The 18,140-nt window shown below is 49.1% G+C and overlaps 1 protein-coding gene and 1 pseudogene across 3 annotated transcripts in view; one reads left to right on the forward strand and one right to left on the reverse strand.

Moving 5' to 3' along the window:
- LOC126535661 (nuclear exosome regulator NRDE2) overlaps nt 1-18,140 on the forward strand; it is a 331,490-nt gene that overhangs the window by 173,532 nt on the left and 139,818 nt on the right. The gene's annotated exons all lie outside the window — the stretch shown is intronic.
- LOC140219446 (uncharacterized) lies at nt 1,827-3,272 on the reverse strand (annotated as a pseudogene).

Raw genomic sequence — 18,140 nt, forward strand, 5'->3', positions numbered from 1 at the left:
ACTAAACGCTCAGCCACTCCATTAGAAGCTGCATAATACGGTGGCATCTTAACATGCCTCACACTGTTCACACTCAAGAACGTTGAGAACTCTTCAAAAGTGAATTGTGGTCCATTATCACTCACCAGTACCTCTGGTATTTTGTAAGCGGCAAACACACAACGTAACTTTTGAATTGTTTTGTTAGCAGTAGTGGATGACACAGGCCAGACCTCGATCCATTTCGAGAACACGTCGACGAGGTCTAACAATACCTGGCAGCCTTTTACAACATAGTCGACGTGCATGCCTTGCCAGGATTTTGTGGGATAATGCCACGGCTGCAAGGTAACCGGTGAAGCCGTGTTCTGACCGGCCTGACTCACCCAACACTGTCGAACGTAGCTCTCAATTGAAAGGTCGAGACCCAGCCACCACACAAAGCTTCTTGCTAGCGATTTCATGCGGCTAGCTCCCAAGTGGTCTTCATGCAATTGATGCAAGACCATTAGCCGAAGCTTATCAGGTATGATCACCCTTGATCCCTATGTTATGCATTCTTGCTCTACTGATAGCTCATCGCGACGTGAATAAAATAGTCTCAACTCTTCGTAGCTCTGCGAAGGCCAGCCATTTAGAATGAAGTTCGTCATGTGAGACGAGGTGGGATCACGTCTGGTAGCTTTAGCCACGTCATCCGATTTTAGTGGCATACTGTCAAAATGCAAGAGACACTCGGAAGACTCGTCGGCTGCCACAATAGGCGTGGTAGCCTGGACAGAGCATCAGCCACTTCAATGTTCCTTCCTTTCCGATATCTTAGTTTATACCTGTACACTGCCAACGTAATTGCCCATCTTTGCATTTGAGCTGCAGCAAGTGCAGGCACATATTTCTCTTGGCCTAATATTCCGAGTAGTGGCTGATGATCTGTGTAAAGAGTGAACTCTCTTCCATACAAGTAACGGTGAAATTTTTTAACCCAAACATCAGTGCTAATGTTTCCTGCTCACCCTGAGCATAGTTCTTCTCAGCTGATGTAAGTGTTCTTGACGCAAACGTCACTGGCCTCTCTTGTCCCTCTGCGGGCTCATGAAAAAGAACAAGACCCAACCCATACGACGAAGCATCACATGAAAGAGCAATTGGTTTCTCAACGTCGTAAAAAGTGAGCACAGTACTGTTGACAAGCAACTGCTTCGTAGCAGCAAAAGCTTCGCTACACTCCTGTGTCTACGACCAGTTTTCGTCCTTGCGCAACAGACGATACAATGATTCTGCCACACAGGCAACGTTGCTGAAAAACTTTGCAGAAAAGTTTAACATGCCTATATAAGCCTTTAGCTCCGTTTGGCAAGTGGGCTTTGGCGCTTCCTTGACTGCCTTCAACTTTTCTTCTGTGGTATAGATACCGTCACTGCACACAGTGTGACCTAGATAGGTCACGGTGTTCTGAAAAAATGCTACACTTTTCTTCTTTCAGAGTCATGTTGTAATCATTAAGCGGCCACAGGACTAGTTCCAACCTCTTTTGGCAGTCGGTGAAGTTTCTTCCCGACACAATGACGTCATCTATGTAACATCCCACGTGCGGTATGCCCTTGAGCACCTCATCCATGAATGACTGAAAAATGGCTGGTATGCTGGCTACACCAAACGGTAAGCGCTGGAACTCGAAAAGTCCCATGTGTGTATTAATGGTTAGCACTGGTCAGGAGTCGGTAGTAAGCGGAATCTGCTTATACGCGGCTGAAAGATCCAACACACAAAACACCTTGCCACCCGCTATTGCAGAGTGCAAGTCTTCCGGTCAAGGCAATGGGTAGTGGTCGGTCTTTAGCACTGGACTAATTGTCACTTTGTAGTCCCCGCACAATCTCAGTGAGCCATCTTTCTTCTGAATCACAACCACTGGCATTGCCCAATCGCTTTAATTCACGTGGCGTATAACTCCACTTTTTTGTAGCTTTTCCAGCTCCTTTTCTATGTTATCTCGTAGTGCATATGGAACGTTTCTGGCCTTGGTAAAGACTGGCGTACAGTCTGATTTAGAACTATCCTTGCTTGGTAGTTCTTTACTACTCCGTGTTGCTTAGGAAACACCCCTGGGAACTTTTGTTTCACTGCTACCGCTTTGCTAGCGTCGCTTACATTTACAGACAATGCACTTTTCCAGTCAAGCCCTAGCCTCTCGAGCCATTTTCGCCCTATCAGCAGTGGGAGCTGTTTGCTGGAATCTTTGATAATGATAACTGGCAGTCGCAAAGATTGATTTCCAGTCGTAATGAAAACGTTGCATTGCCCCTTCACTGGAACGAGTTCCCCAGTGTATGTTCTTAGGGTGACTCGCGATGGCTCGCACTTGACATGAGGAAATGCGTTGAGCCTAACACTCTCAGGAATTAGGGTTACAGCAGCTCCCATATCCATCGGCATGCAGATGTCTTTCCCTTCTACGTTTACTTGCACTTCATATCCAGAACGGATTGTCTTAATAACATGGTACACCTCTAATTCAGAGTCACTATCAGAGCAGTCCACCATATTCGCAGTCTTTACTTCTGTGCGCTTACTGGTACACATCTTCTGTACATCGCAAATTTGTGAACAGCTGTGACACTGGACATTCTTATACCAGCAAACACTAGCGGCATGCGCCTTGCCACATCTTTTGCAGACTCGCTTGACGTCCTTGAACTTCAAAGCTTCCATTTCTTTTCAGTTCCCTGCCCTCTTATCGCCATGGCATGCAGCACCGCTTCCTTGCCTTCTGCATGCAGTAACGCTGTTTGTCACACAGCCTGCTCCCGGTCCAAGGCTATCTAGCACGCCTTTTCAAACGTTAAATTTTCTTCATCGAACAAGGCGAGTTGTGTTTCTTCACGTCTTATGCCTGCCACTAATCTGTCCTGCTGGGTGTCTTGCTGGAACAGACCGAAATTGCACTTCCTTGCTAAATGCTTTAAGGCTGCTAGGAAGTCCTGGACGCTTTCTTGTTCTTCTTGTGCTTGCCTGTTAAATTTGCAACGTTCGGCGATGACCGAACAGCTTGGGCTATAGTGCTTCTTCAACAGCACTGTCACCTTTTCAAAAAATTTGTCCCCAGGAACGGCGGGTACTACCAAAATTCAGAGCACCTCATGCGTTCGTGGTCCTATCACGCTCAAGAATACAGCCAGCTTCTTTTCCTCTTTGATATTGTTTGCTGTGACGAAGTTCTCAAAGCGTTCTAAATAGGATTCGAAATTCTGATCCTTCTTGTCGTACTTGTCCAGCTTCCCTAGTCGTGTCATTTCCAGTGAATTGGCTGTATAAATTTTGCCACCACCACCACCACCAGCACTGTATACTTATCGGTTCGCTCTCCCGATGACTGCGTTGACTCGTTGCTGTGGTACTGATGATTTCATCCATTCCGGGCCATGGCTGCCGCCGCTTTCCTTTCCGTAGCTGTTGACCGCCGATCGTCTATGATACCGCTTCCGTACTGAGCTAGCGGAAACGGGCACATACCATCTTTGTCGCCAGTGCAATAAAGGGGACAGGCAGTATTCCAACAAGCAAAAGGATGACCGTTTATTTGACAGTGCACATATATAGACAAGGGATCACGTAATCCATACAAAAGGAATGGGCGTACTGTCTGCGCAGTGCTATGCGACGTCATGCTATAACAGAAGTCAATGACGCTGTTGGAAGATCAAGAGATACTGCTGGAGAGCTGTTGTAGTTGTTGTGTCGGCAGCGGCAGGCAAGGGGGGGCCCACGCCCAGCGAACGCGCGGCGAATGCCGACGCAGTGAAAGAGACTCGGAGCTAACTGCTCTCGATGAAAACCGGAACGAAGACTCAGCCGACCCGCGGCCGTTTATTATTAAAAAGGACTTCACATGCCAGATGACACCTCCTGATTGGTACCAGCTCGTCACATGACAGAGGGGGGGTGCGCCATCTAGCTAAACAACTACAAAACATACGTGTACGATAACACAGAGATCTGACAGGGGGCGACACTATACTACATCATCCCCCCCTGGAAACAAAGCAAGCATACAGTGAAACGCACACACAAGATGCGCACTTAAGTGCAAAGGCAATTTCAGTTCGTTCCCCCCCACGTTCACACACGCGCACCAGTCGCACACAAAGCACGCACTTAAGTCCACAACAAATTCAGTTTGTTCCCGCCCAAGTTCACATACACGCGCACCAGTCTTGGGCACCAAAACACAGGCAGTCACTCAAACAAAGTCTGACAAGGAACACGGCACAAGACTCACTGCACCGCAACAAGGAACACATTTTATACCTGTGTGAACGAAAACTGAACTGTCTCCTAAATGTCACAGCGAGGCCCCTAGCCGTGGCATTTCGGAGATGGCAATACGCTCTAGATTCAAGAGACATAATCATCGAGCCACGGAGGCCGTTTTCTGTCACGCTGAGGACGCGTGCGTACCGCAGAAGAACTTTGGGGGTTGTGACGCATATTGGTCGACTTTGAAGACCTAGTCGTCCCACTACTATTTCCCTCCCCCTGGTTGGAAAACTGAATGTGGTTGTCGCTCAAAGCTGGAGAGGGTTGCCCCGGAAGCTCCTCTCGACGTCCCAACAAGTCCTGGTAGGCTACCAATTCCCCAACGGAATCGGAGACGACTGCTGACTGTGTAGACTCGGAAGTGATACAGTCAGACGCACAACTTAACTGAAGCTTATGACTATGAGAAGACGCTGTCACTACAGACAAGTCATCGGAATGACTATCCAAGTTTGAATATGAGTACAAAAAGTTTCTATCACTTGTACACAATGTACTACCTGCTGGATCCTTCATCACTATGGTTAACTTAGACACATGCCACGTCTTCCCATCACTGAGTACAAAAATAGATGGTCCTATCTGGGCCTTGACTTTACGAGGTTTACTGGACTTAAAAATTTCTTTCCTGTTAAATCTAATTCTGACGGTGTCTCCCACCTTGATACGAGTTGCCTGAGCACCTCTACGTTTGTCTACGTACTGTTTAGTCTGCCACTGTTTCTGCAAGACCCTTTCTTGAACTTGAGACACAAGACTGTCCTGTTCTCGTAGATCTACACAGAGCCGCATGGTTCCATCCTTCTTGCGCACCACCACGAGTGGAGACACCCACTCAGTAGCCTCGACGCGTTCGATGACGTCGCAGTCCTCAAGACGTTGCAATTCATGTGTGACCTGGTCACGGAGGGCCAGGGGTAGTCGGTGCAACTTTGAAGATACTGGTTTCGCATCTTGCTGCCGATGAATTCGGTGCACAAAGTTGTTGACGAGGCCCAACTCGTCACTGGAAAGGTGATCAAAACCCGGAGGCACACCTGTGGGGCTCTGTGCTGAAGGAAGCGATGGTAGACGACATGTCAGCGATGTACCGTCGATCTGTATGCCCAAGCGTTGGATGGCGTCTAAACCCAGCAGTGATGTTCCTGTAGTCGTTACGTGGAACGTGACGGAGCATGACTTTTGGAAAAACTGGACAGTGGCTTGAAACAGGCCTTGAATGTCGATGCATTGCTTGGAGAAATTTTTCAAGTCCACTGTTTGTGACAGTCTGTGCTGTCGACCAAAGTGCTTTCCAAAATCTTCGGCCGTCATCAATGAGACAGACGCTCCCGTATCCACCGGCAGTCGCATGGAGACGCCGTTCACTACGATCGGAACTTGTAAATCATTTTTAGTTTCCAAAGTGCTCACCGTGAAGACAGACGCGGATGGCTGTCTTGCGGAAGTTCACAAAGACCACGTCTCTGCGGAAGAGACGTGCTGAACAGTACGGGTTTTTCGGCACACTGATGCAAAATGGCCCAACGTGTGGCAGGCGTTGCACCGCCGGTTCCTTGCTGGACAATTCCTATACGTTGCAATATGTTTCGTGCTGCCACACCGATCGCATGCACCATGGTTCCCGGAGGAGCCATGTGCGAAATGTCGGCCCTCTTGGCGGCTTCTCGGAAAAAGTTGGCCCTCTTGGCGGCCTCTCGGAAGAAGTCGGCCCTCTTGGCGGCCTCTCGGAAGAAGTCGGCCCTCTTGGCGGCCTCTCGGAAGAAGTCGGTCGTCTTGGCGGCTTCTCGGAAGAAGTCGGTCGTCTTGGCGGCTTCTCTGAAGAAGTCGGTCGTCTTCATGGCCTCCCGGACTACGTCGGCCGTCTTGGCGGCTCCCCGGAAGAAGTCGGCCATCTTGGCCCGTTGACGGAACGCCAAGTTGAGATGCCTTGATTCTTCTTACATTTTCGGAGCCGAACGCGCGGTTCGCTCGATGCAAGGCTTCTAACGAGCGTCCAATTTCTTCTGCCTTGTCCAGGGACAGGGTTTCGCCATGAGCCAGCAACTTTTCGCGAACGCTGACGTTCGCTACGCCATGTATTATTTGGTCTCGGACGCGCTCGTTGTAGGTTGTGCCAAAGTTGCACTGTACCACCTTCTCCTTCAATGCGGTCACGAATTCCAGGAATCCTTCTCCCTCGAACTGCCTTCGACTGGTGAATTCGTGCCTCTCCGCCAGAACATTTGTTGACGCGGCGAACAGCCGGTCAAGCCGCTGCAAGAATTTCTGGAACTCTGACGCTGGCGGGACAGCATCACTTGACGATGACGCTGCGCCGGTCGACTGCCTTGCTGCTTCACTTGACACTGATGCTGCGCCGGTTAACTGCCTTGCTGCTTCCTGCTCCTCGTCTGCAAAGTACTTCCGTTGTCCCTCACACCCGAGAGCACTGACGAGCGCGGACGCTCGTCGCGCGTCCGTCCAGTCACCACCGCCGGCCGCTTCGAGGTGGGCCTGAAACATTTTTTTCCAACGATAGCATGGAATTAACGGTGGCCCGGGCAATTCCAGAAAAACGGGAAGGTTCGCCGTAAAAGACTCCATGCCCGGTAGCGTGCAGGACACAGTGCAGAAAACAAGCCGGAGCTCGCAGCAGGAATGGGGCAAGGAAGAACAAAGGGGCGAGAAGGCCTAGGCTCGGAAGCCTCGTGACGCCAAGTGCGTTGGCGGCGTTTGCTTGCCGTGCGGACACGGGAAGGGTCGCTTCACTTACGAAGCTCGTTGGTTTCGCAGGGCTTCGGTCGGAACCGCTGCAGGAATCCCATCCTCGTCGCCAAAAGATGTTGTGTCGGCAGCGGCAGGCAAGTGGGGGCCCACGCCCAGCGAACGCGCTGCGAACGCCGACACAGTGAAGGAGACTCGGAGCTAACTGCTCCCGATGAAAACCGGAACGAAGGCTCAGCCGACCCGCGGCATTTTATTATTAAAAAGGACTTCACATGCCAGATGACACCTCCTGACTGGTACCAGCTCGTCACATGACAGAAGGGGGATGCGCCATCTAGCTAAACAACTACAAAACATACATGTACGATAACACAGAGATCTGACAGGGGGCGACACTATACTACAGTAGTCACCACGCATTGAGTGTGCTCGAAGATCAAGTGAGCATCCCGCCTCGCTCCAGCATTGTTATTTTCGTCAGCACCGAAGCACCTGCAGACATACAAGGCATCATCGAGGGTATTCAACGTCTACTGCTCCATCGTGAAATTTGCATCACAAGTGGGATCGCACAACTGCATGGAGGAAAAGCAAAAGGGATGCTGACCAAATTCAGCCAGGACTTCAAGCATGTCAACAAGGGCACGATGATTGCATACACAGAGGAAATTGAAGGAACCAGCCATGCGTTTGCCCTCTCAGATTCTGCCGCATTTACCCTGACGAGCATAGTTCCCCAACCAGACTTCGACATAAATCCAAGCCTCCCCACGATTAAGCAACAACAGCTCAGAAGTCTACTTCGATGATACAAAGACTACTTTTCTACGTCATCAATGATTCGAAAAACACCAGTTGCAAAGCATTGCATAATGTCCGAAGAGTGTGCTCGACCTCTCCGTCAGAGCCTTTACTGAGTTTTGACATGAGAACGTGAAGCTATAAGGCAAGAAGTTGACGAAACACTGCGTGACGACATCATCCAGCCGTTGAAAAGCCTGTGAGCATCTCCTGTAGTCTTGTTGAAGATAAAGTATGGAACTCTACGTTTCTGTGTCGATTATCCTCGACTGAACAAGATAACGAAGAAGGACGTATACCCCCTCCCACGGATAGACGATGCATTGGATCAGCCCTGCAAAGCTAAATACTTCTCATCAATGGACCTCAAGTCTGGCTACTGGCAAATAGAAGTCAATGAAAGTGGTCGCAAAAAGACAGCCTTCATCACCCCAGACGGCCTCATGAGTTGAAGGTTGTTCCATTTGGACTGTGCTCGGCGCCTGCAACATTCCAGTGCATGATGGACACAGTTTTAGCAGGATTGAAGTGGCAGACCTGTCTTGTTTACTTGGATGATGTTGTCGTCTTTGTTGGAAATTTTGACGATCACCTTAGGCGGCTTGCAGCAGTACTAGAGGCCATCAAGTCATCAGGGCTCACTCTGAAGCCAGAAAAGTGACGCTTTGCTTACGATGCGCTTCTGTTCCTCGGCCACGTCATGAGCAAATCTGGAGTGTGCCCCGACCCACAGAAGACAGCTGCCATTGCAAAGTTCCCACAGCCCATTGACAAGAAGGCAGTGCATAGATTCCTTGGCATGTGTGCCTACTAAAGGCGGTTTGTCAAGGACTTTTCATGCATCGCTGAGCCACTAACACATGTAACCAAATGTGATGTCGAGTTCAAGTGGGAAACGCCGCAGGCCGATGCATTTCAGTAACTCAAACAATGCATGCAGTTTCCGCCGGTACTTACGCACTTTGATGAGGACGCCGATGCCAAAATCCACACTGATGCCAGTAGCCTAGGCCTCGGTGCCATCCTAGTCCAGGGGTAAGACGGACTTAAATGGGTGATAGCTTACGCTAGCCGGTCGCTATAAAAAGTGGAAGGCAATTATTCTACAACTGAAAAGGAATGCCTCGCCATCATTTGGGCTACAGCAAAATTCCACCCTTACCTATATGGCAGGCCATTCAAAGTTGTCAGCGACCATCACGCATTGTGTTGGCTAGCTAATTTAAAGGACCCTTCAGGACAGCTGGCGCGATGCAGCCTCAGACTGCAAGAATATGGCATCACTGTAATCTACAAGTCTGGGCGAAAACACTCCGATGCTGATTGCCTATCACGCGTCACTATTGACTCGCCGCCGCAAAGTCACGAGGATGACGACGGCTTCCTTGGAATAATAAGCGTCGAAGACTTTGCTGAACAACAACGAGCAGACCTGGAGCTAAAAAGCCTCGTCGAGTATTTCGAAGGGAACCCCGATGTTGTCCCTAGGACATTTAAGCTAGGATTGTCTCAGTTCTCTCTTCAAAACAACCTACTCATAAAGAAGAACTTCTCAGCAGTCTGTGCCAACTACCTTCTTGTTGTTCTCTCAGCACTGCGTCCAGAAGTACTGCAAGCCCTACATGACAATCCAACTGCTGGACATCTCGGATTCTCCCGGACGCTATCGTGGATGCAGAAAAAGTATTACTGGCCATGCCTGACCGCCCGACGTCACCCATTACATCAAGATATGCCGAGACTGTCAGCAACGCAAGGCACCGCCGACAGGGCCAGCGGGATCACTACAGCCGATCGAACCTCCTTGTCGACCATTCCAGCAGACCAGGATGGACTTGCTCGGACCCTTTCCAACGTCAACATCCGAAAATAAGTGGATCGTCGTGGCGACGGACTACCTTACCTGCTTCGCTGAAACGAAAGCTCTGCTGAAAGGTAGCGGAGCCGAAGTGGCGGAGTTCGTTGAGAACACCCTGCTGTGACCTGGTGCCCCAGAAGTCCATTTACTGCAATACATCCGCAGTGGGGGTGCACAATGGTATACATGGGAATAAGACAGCTTTGCGGTCTTTGGAACCTCTACACAGCCACGTCTGCAATGGGAAAAAAAAGAAAGAATAGCGTTGAACGCATTGCCATTGCCAATGCCAAAAAATCTTGTTTTCTGGGAACGTATGTACAGGTAAAAAAGGTGAGTGTTGTGAACAGGAGAAGAAGTGCTTGTTAACCATGGGCCAGGGAAAAGGGGTTCCAATAAAGGAGTCGCCTCGTTCCTCACATTTTGGTGGTGTGAAACCCGTGAAGGAGACTGCAATCTGCACAACCAATCATGGACTGACTATGACTTCAGCACAATGTCATTCGAAGTGCTGCTACTCGTGTCATCGCTGCCGCAACCGAAGCCTTGCAAGAAACTGAATTGACGATTACCAGCTTGCATGTGCTCTTAACCGAACTCGAGGACAAGGCTCGTTTGTGAAGTAACTCGAGAAGCGGTTGGCAAAGAACGAACGCTTTATTAAATGTTAGTGTAGCTTTTATAGCCTTTATCTTGTGACGTCACCGCAGCTACTACCGATTCACAAGAGGCGTGGCCGGTGAGTCTAACAAAATAAACATCTGTCAGCGGCGCATGCTGGTTCATAGCAATTCTTCCCCCTTGAAGCGGTCGGGGGGCCAGTGCTTCCATTTCGACCTGCACAGTGTCACTTCAGCGCAGTCAGTTACTTGTGTCTCGTTGGTAGCACCCTCGGCTTCGGCCCGCCCGTCTGACGGCGTTCGAATGTTGGGGCCTACTTGAGCCTGACTGTGACTACTGTCGTGTCCTTAAGACTGCGAGTCTGCCGCTGTGTTCTGGCTGCCTTTAACCGTTGGTACTTGCATGGGGGCCTCGGGTTCCACCGCTTCTCCTCCCACGCTGGTCCTCCTGCTCTTTAGCTGGTCGAGGTGGCAGTGATGTTGCTCCCCATCTGTAGTCTTTACCGTTGCCATTCGCGAGCCTTCGGTGGACTCTACCTAGCCTGGTTTCCATTTGTCACCCACTCCGTAGTTCTTGAACCCGACGTCATTGCACAGCAGTTGGCCACTGTTGCACGCACCTGCAGAAGGGAAAGGTCGTGACACGACGTTGTGCAATAAAGAATGTGGCTGATGTCCGAGAAGCATGGAAGCTGGGGTTTGCCTATTTGGCAAGGGAGTGCCCCGATAATGCGAAAGAATGTGGTCCAGCTGAGCTTGCAAACTGCCGCGTGTGTTTTTGTTTAACCCTCGTTTGACAGTCCGTACTGCTCTTTCCGCCAGGCTATTTGACTGCGGTTTGTAGGGAGCTGTTTGCAAATGAGCGATGCCATTGCACGTCATAAATGCCCTGAACTCTTTGCTAGTAAACTGTGGCCCATTGTCCGTCACAAGGGTCCTCGGCAAACGGAACTGGCTCAACATAGTCTGCAGTGCTTCAGTTGTCTTTGCTGAACTGGCGGTCTTCATGGCGGTAACCTCGATCCATTTCGTATAGGAATCAACCACAATCAACATGTTACTTTCCACAGGACCTGCAAAATCGACATGGACCCTAGACCATGGCTCCTCTGTGTCCGGCCAAGGCACAGGTTGTCGGGCAGGAGGCATGCTGCCTCATTCTATGCATGTTGGACACGTGTTGACCAGCTTCTCAATGTCCCGATCGAGCCCTGGGTACCAGAAAGCAGAACATGCCAGGTTCTTCGTAGCCGTTATCCCTTGATGTGCATCATGCAGCATACGCAGTATTGACTGCCGCACACTTGTTGGAATAACCGCTCGATGGTCTCAGTACACAATTCTATGGCTGTACGTCAGTTCGTCTTTCCTGTGCACGTACTCGCGTGACGACTCCTGAGCAGGTTGCAAGTGCCGTGGCCAGCCATTCTGAATGTAATTGCGAACTTGCGCGAGGTCGCTCTCGTCAACAGTCATCTTAGCCAAGTCACTCACCGACAGAGGGCAGGTGTTGAGGTGATCAGTCAGAGGAACATACTCAGGAGCGTCATCTTCTGCAGCCTTAGTGTTATGCTCCTGCCGCACCGGTAAACGACTGAGGGTGTCTGCAGGAATCAACGTCTTTCCTTGCTTGAACTGAATTTTGTAGTTCTAGGTGCTTAGCAAGAGGGACCAACGCTGAATCCGGGCAGCGGCCATGTCGAAAACGGGCTTGTCGGGGCTGAAAAGGCTCAGAAGAAAACGTCACGCCTGAAAACGTCACGCAGCGTCTCACAGTTGCCGCGTTTCTCCACGACTACCACATCGTCCAAATATACTTGAATGCCCGGAATGCCTTGCAGCATGCCGTCCATACGTCTCTGAAAAATCGCAGGAGCAGAGGCTACACCAAAAGGAAGCCTATTAAAGCAAAACAGGCCTTTCGGAGTGTTCACGACCAAAATCTTCTTCATTTCCTCGTCAAGCGGCAACTGACTGTAAGCATCTTTCAAGTCAATAGTGCTGAATACTTCACCACCGTTTAGGTTTGCGAAGATATCCCGTATTTTTGGCAATGGGTACTGCTCCGTGACGCATTCAGCATTTGCGGTCACCTTAAAATCACCACACAACCGAATGGAACCATTCTTTTTGATAACGAGAACCAGAGGCGTGGCCCAGTCTGCACTGCCTACAGGCGAGAGAATGTTATGCTTAACAAGTCTGTCTATTTCATTTGACACTTGCTCCCACATTGCATATGGCACAGAACGTGCTTTGCAGAACCACGGCATCGCATTTTCCCACAACCACAAATGGACTGCGGGTCCATCAATTAGCCCTAGACCGGGCGTAAACATATCGCCGAACTCCTCTAAGAGCACGCTAACCAAAGTACTGTCAGGGACATTTTGCTCACCGGAGGTTTCCTCGCCGAGAATGCTGAGGACGGGCCTTCCGCTACACTCAAATGCGCTGATGATATCGCGCCCGTACAAGTTTAGGCCAACGCATTGCAGTACGGTTAGAGTTGCATCTAGGGTCTTTCCCGTGTATGAGACCGGAAGCTTCAGCTGACCCCTCACGGGAAGCTTGCCAAGCAGGACAACTGCAAGGACGTCTCGCGGAGCGCAGGCCAGGCATGCCGATGCTTGCAGTATGTTTCCCATGTAATGATGGAGACAGGCGGTCTGGTGTCCACTTGCATTGTCAGCGGAATTCCGCTCCAGCAGAGGGTGTGAACCACGGGCTTGACCCAGTTGACCGACTTAGTGTATAAACTCAGTAGACAAAGTTTGTTGCCGTCGCTCTCTGAAGAATGCTCTTCACAAAGCGCCACTCCTTGTTTCCATACACACATTTTAGCTAGGTGCCCTTTACGTCGGCAGCGAAAATACTCCGCCCGGCGAAACTTGCACTTTGCTGCCTTGTGCTTAGTGCTACCGCAGCACGGGCAAACAACGTCCTCGTTTGGACAAGAAGTGCTCGGATGAGTCTTGTGGTAATACGGTTGACCTTGCACCTTGCTCCTCACAGCATGGACGTTGCCATAATCCTGTGTCTTCTCCATATGATCAACGATGAGGGCTGCCATCTCGGCTGCTAAAGCTATATCTTCGGCTTCTTTCAGCGTCAGTGAAGGTCTTGCCTAAAGCTTCCGACGAATGCCGGCATCACGTGGACCACAAATAAGTCTGTCTCGTAGCATCCTGTCCTGTGCCTTGCCAAAGTTGCAACTGCAGGCCTTCTTCTGAATTTCCACAATGAAGTCCTTTGTTGCCTCGTCGGGACGCTGGCATCTGGTGAAGAACTTGTAGTACTCCTCTATTTCTTTGCCCTGTGGCAGAAAGTGTTCTGCCAGCAGTTCAAGCAGCTTCTTGTAGGTGAGGTCTTGAATCTTCACCGGCGCGCGCCGTATCGTTATTATGCCGACTGTTGCCGTGCTTAAGGCTGCCATTAGCAGGGCTCGTCGTTTCTTCGAGTTAACGATTTCATAAACTTCAAAGTAGGACTGCAGATGCACCTGGTAGGCGTCCCAACTGTCTTCCGTTTTGCCGAAACCCGGCGGTCCAGTGTGGGCCGCCATGGAGCAGACACGGCCCGGTGGTGGGCAGCTTCGTCGCCACTGAAGTAACTCTAGAAGCGGTTGGCAACGAATGAACGTTTTATTAAATGTTAGTGTAGCTTTTATAGCATTTATTTTGTGAAGTCACCGCAGCCACTGCCGATTCGCAAGAGGGGTGGCTGGTGAATCTAACAAAATAAGCGTGTGTCAGCGGCGCTTGCTGATACGTAACAGATTGTTGGTCACAAGCTCTTCTATTTTGGCGTTAATGTCAGTGAGGCAATGGTATTGGGTAATTTTTGTGTACTCGATCGCAAATGTTGGGGCCAGGAAATCGTTCGTAATGGGATCGTATGGAGGTCCTACTGTATTTCTGTTTGTCATATTTCATCTGGCAAATAAACCAGGTAAATTTAGCATGTGTTCAGACCTCTTCTACGTGTTGTGTCTTATTGTTACACTAGTATGTACCAAAGTAGACTATAACCAGCATGCCCAGCTTTTAAAGGGAAGCTGAAACGGTTTTCAATTTCCATGAATTGCTGGGATTGGGAAGAACAGACCTATTAATTTATGGTTCTGAAATTTTTTCTTCGTATTGCCAATATAAGGGGCAGAAATCGCTTTCTGAATCCCCCCCGCGGACACGCCCCCATCGCTTCCCGGAGCGCCGGGTGAGGAGGAAGCCTGAGGAGAGAACCGCCGAGAGTGACGTCATTCCCGGGGCCGCACTGCTGGACCGGCGTGCTGACATGTGCTGGCATGTTTCTTTCCATCCTGCGCTTTACTAAACGACGCTATGAGAGATCTTCCGCCGCTCACGTTTGTTTTCTTTTGCGATTTTCGTGAACTGTGCTTCCTTTCTGTGCTGCGTGAGTGCCTACAGCCAAGGGTGCCCAACATGCCCTCGTTCTGTGTAGCATTCGGCTGTGCGAACACAGGCGGGCGAGACGATGTGGTGTTTCACATGTTCCCGAAGGACAAGAAACTTGCAGCGCAGTGGGTCTGCGCGGTGAGGAGAGATAATTTCTTGCCAACGAAATAAACCGTGCTGTGTTCAGACCATTTCCGCGACAGTGATTATCATCGGAGCTTGACAACGATGCGGGCAATCGGCACGACTGAAGGCCGGCGTTGTTCCATCTATATTCTCCCACAAGAGAAACACCTCGCCACTTCCAAGAGCGGCCTTCGCCAAGAGGAGAAAGGGTGAGGTAAGGGTTTTAATGTGCACACGGGCAATTTTTTAAACGGATGATCACCTGAGTGTCGAACGAACGGCCTTACAGCGGCCAATGACGAAGCGAGGTGGAGGCACAGCCGGGAATATGCACATGTGTGCAAAGTGCTTGCCGTTTTTATCCAGTTTTTCCACTCCGCTTTGTCACGAAGCACTGTACTATGGCTGTTTGTTTGGCACTGTTTTGGTACGGTGAAATAACTGGCCGGGGGTACGCTTGCGCATTCAGTGATATTTGCTGTTCGTCCTACCACGCGGTGCCCGCAGGTTCAGCTGTTCAGCATTGTGTTCAAATCGCACGACATAAGGCGTTACGGTAATATTTTCATGCTCGCATTAGAGTAGTTGAACTCGTGTAAAAACTTCGTTCCGTAGATTTCGCACTCACAGCTTGCTACCAGCAGCAAAATGCTGCAAAAACGAGCGTCGGCACAGCCGCGCCCGTGGCAAGGCGAATGGGCTCAAATGAAGTAACGTTGTGAGGTATTGAACTTGTCAGCGTTCGATGTGGTCTAGCCCAATTCAGGCATTGCTGCTTGACAAAAAAATGTTTTCTTGCCTTTAACTAGCTATGCATCACGCATGGCAAAATTATTATTTGAAAGTAAATATAATACATTACTCATTACTTTCTTATTACGCTCATTGATTTGAATTACATTACCAATTACCACTTTCAAAAAGTAATGGTATTACTTTACGATTGCTTCCAAAATGTTTTCATGCACACAAGAAGTAAAAAGCAAAGTATAAAGGGACGCCAACCTTTCCTGAAGGTAACATACACTTGCCAACATCTCATGCCCTCCCCCCATGTGGTTCCACGACACTACCAACGTTCTGGCGCCGTACACAGCTTACTGGTGCATATTTAATGCAATTAATAAATTACTTTGGCCACGAAATTACAGACGCCAAATAATTCACATTACTAAATCACTAGACAACTAATCCATCACATAAATTACTGAGAAAGTATTTTAATTACTGTAAGTAATCCAACTGTTGTCACATTTGCTGATAGGCATGATATGCTGAAATTCATGACATCCATGCCTTGCAATCTTTCAGGCTCTAGCACAGTACCTTGAGAACCGAGCCCCTGATGAACCTGTTCCACTACCATCACCAACTGAAGAGTTTGAAGCAGCCAGTGTGACACAGGCAGATAATGTTGAAGAGCTTGAAGTAGCCAAACGCGGCACTTATGCTCGCGATCGTGTATGAACACGCAAAAAACCACGGAACTTTAGACAAGCAGCGGCAAGGTGTATGACATCGCAGAATTGCACCCGTGTTTACAATCTAATGAGATGTTAATGCTTTGGCATTCTTCCAGCAGCAAGTTTCCAGTCACACTTTAGTGCGTTTTTTCTCCCATCATTGGAACGTGCAGCTACATGAACCAGCTAAGATTTCCCACGCGCGAGAAGGTGCACACATCGCTCTCGCTGTTGGCACACTCAACATCGTCGTTGCCCCCGTTGCCGCCATCGTTTTCTGTATCGGCTGTCGGTTCAAACATGTACGGCGAAAATAGAAGCTCTTCGAGACAGTGAGAACGTTCTATAATGCTTACAACTCAGCGACTCAGCTGTGAAGCCAGAACAGAACAGCGTGCTACGCTCTGAAACGGTGGCGCCGACCGGCGATCCCCGTGAATGACGTCAAAGCGGTCCCGACCAATCACGGGCAACAGCAGCGTTCGCGCGATGCCCTGAGGCGCTGGTGCACGTTTTCTTGCAAGAAACAGCCGCTTGCATTTGTTTCTGCCCTTTTTAAACGAGATATTCGTGTTCAGTGGACTCAAAACTGTAGAATGCCGCAGATGCATTTTTTTTCTAAAAGTGTTTCAGCTTCCCTTTAAGTTGCATCTAAAAAGTTAAAATCTGAACTTTTCTTGCATGTGTCCTGCCAAGTTTAAGAGATCATCTGTAGTTACCCTGCCTTGGAGGGAAACACACAGGCTTGAAAACATCACTGCAGCATTTCAGAATATCAGATGCATTTAGAGGGGCCCTGAAACATCTTTTCTGCAAAACGCAACACACTGGAGTAAGTGTGATGCCTTTCAGTAAATATATTGATGCAGAAATATTTAATATAGACCTAGTAATAATGGAAATAACTTGAATACAATGTTTACTAACCTCGTTCGTCCTCAACGCAACTTTCTCACTTAACTGTAGCGGAGCTAATGGCAGTGTTCCTGCCTATTTGCTTCTTTCCACAGTGTTTCCACTTGCGTTAAATGTCGTGTAATGAAGACTCAAGCTTCAGACGAAGCACTCCATCTTTTATTCCGTAGTTTGTCCTGTCCTTCCTCTTGTCTTGGTCGCCTCCTGTCAGCAATCCTCTTCAACTGTAACCTGTTTACATAACCAGTAACATGGAACATGTTAATGTCCGCCACTTCCTCACTTGATAGAAGACACACTTTAACCCATTAAAGACCAGCGTGACCATATGGTCACGTTAGTCTGCACAGTGGATTTCATTTAATTAAGATTAACCAAACGGCACCAAAATCGCCTTTGACATGCCGTTAGACAGATGAGAGTTCCCTTTATGGATATCAAGTGGCAGCAGCTGTCAGTCGTGTTGTGGGAGCCCCTCGCAAAGGCGGGAATAAGTGTTGCTGTGCGAGTAGCGTCGCCATGCATCACTCCAAGGGGTAATGTCTTTTTTTTTTCACTACTTGTTTAAGCAATAGTCCGATATCCTTACCTCCATATTGCTCTTCGAATATGTGACTTTCGATGAGCATTTCTGAAAGATTTATATTTGATTTATCCGTCAATGAGCGTGTTATCTTGCGCGTTGCCATATGGTCACGCTAGGCCTTTAGAATACCTAACTTTTTCTTTTTTTAAAAACTGCATTCTCATCTCTTGCACGGCTGCTGGCGCATTCCCGCAGTGGTTATTTCTTATTTTAATGTCTGAATAGGTTGATGATGAAATCGAAGACGATGACGACGTGACAGTGATTTATATCGACTTGTGAGAGGCTAGCACCTATTCGGAGGAAGACTCAGCCCATGAAGACTCAGACGGGCTCATTGACAATATA

The sequence above is a fragment of the Dermacentor andersoni genome, chromosome 7 (genome assembly GCF_023375885.2).
Source record: "Dermacentor andersoni chromosome 7, qqDerAnde1_hic_scaffold, whole genome shotgun sequence".
Classification (NCBI taxonomy): Eukaryota; Metazoa; Arthropoda; class Arachnida; order Ixodida; family Ixodidae; genus Dermacentor; species Dermacentor andersoni.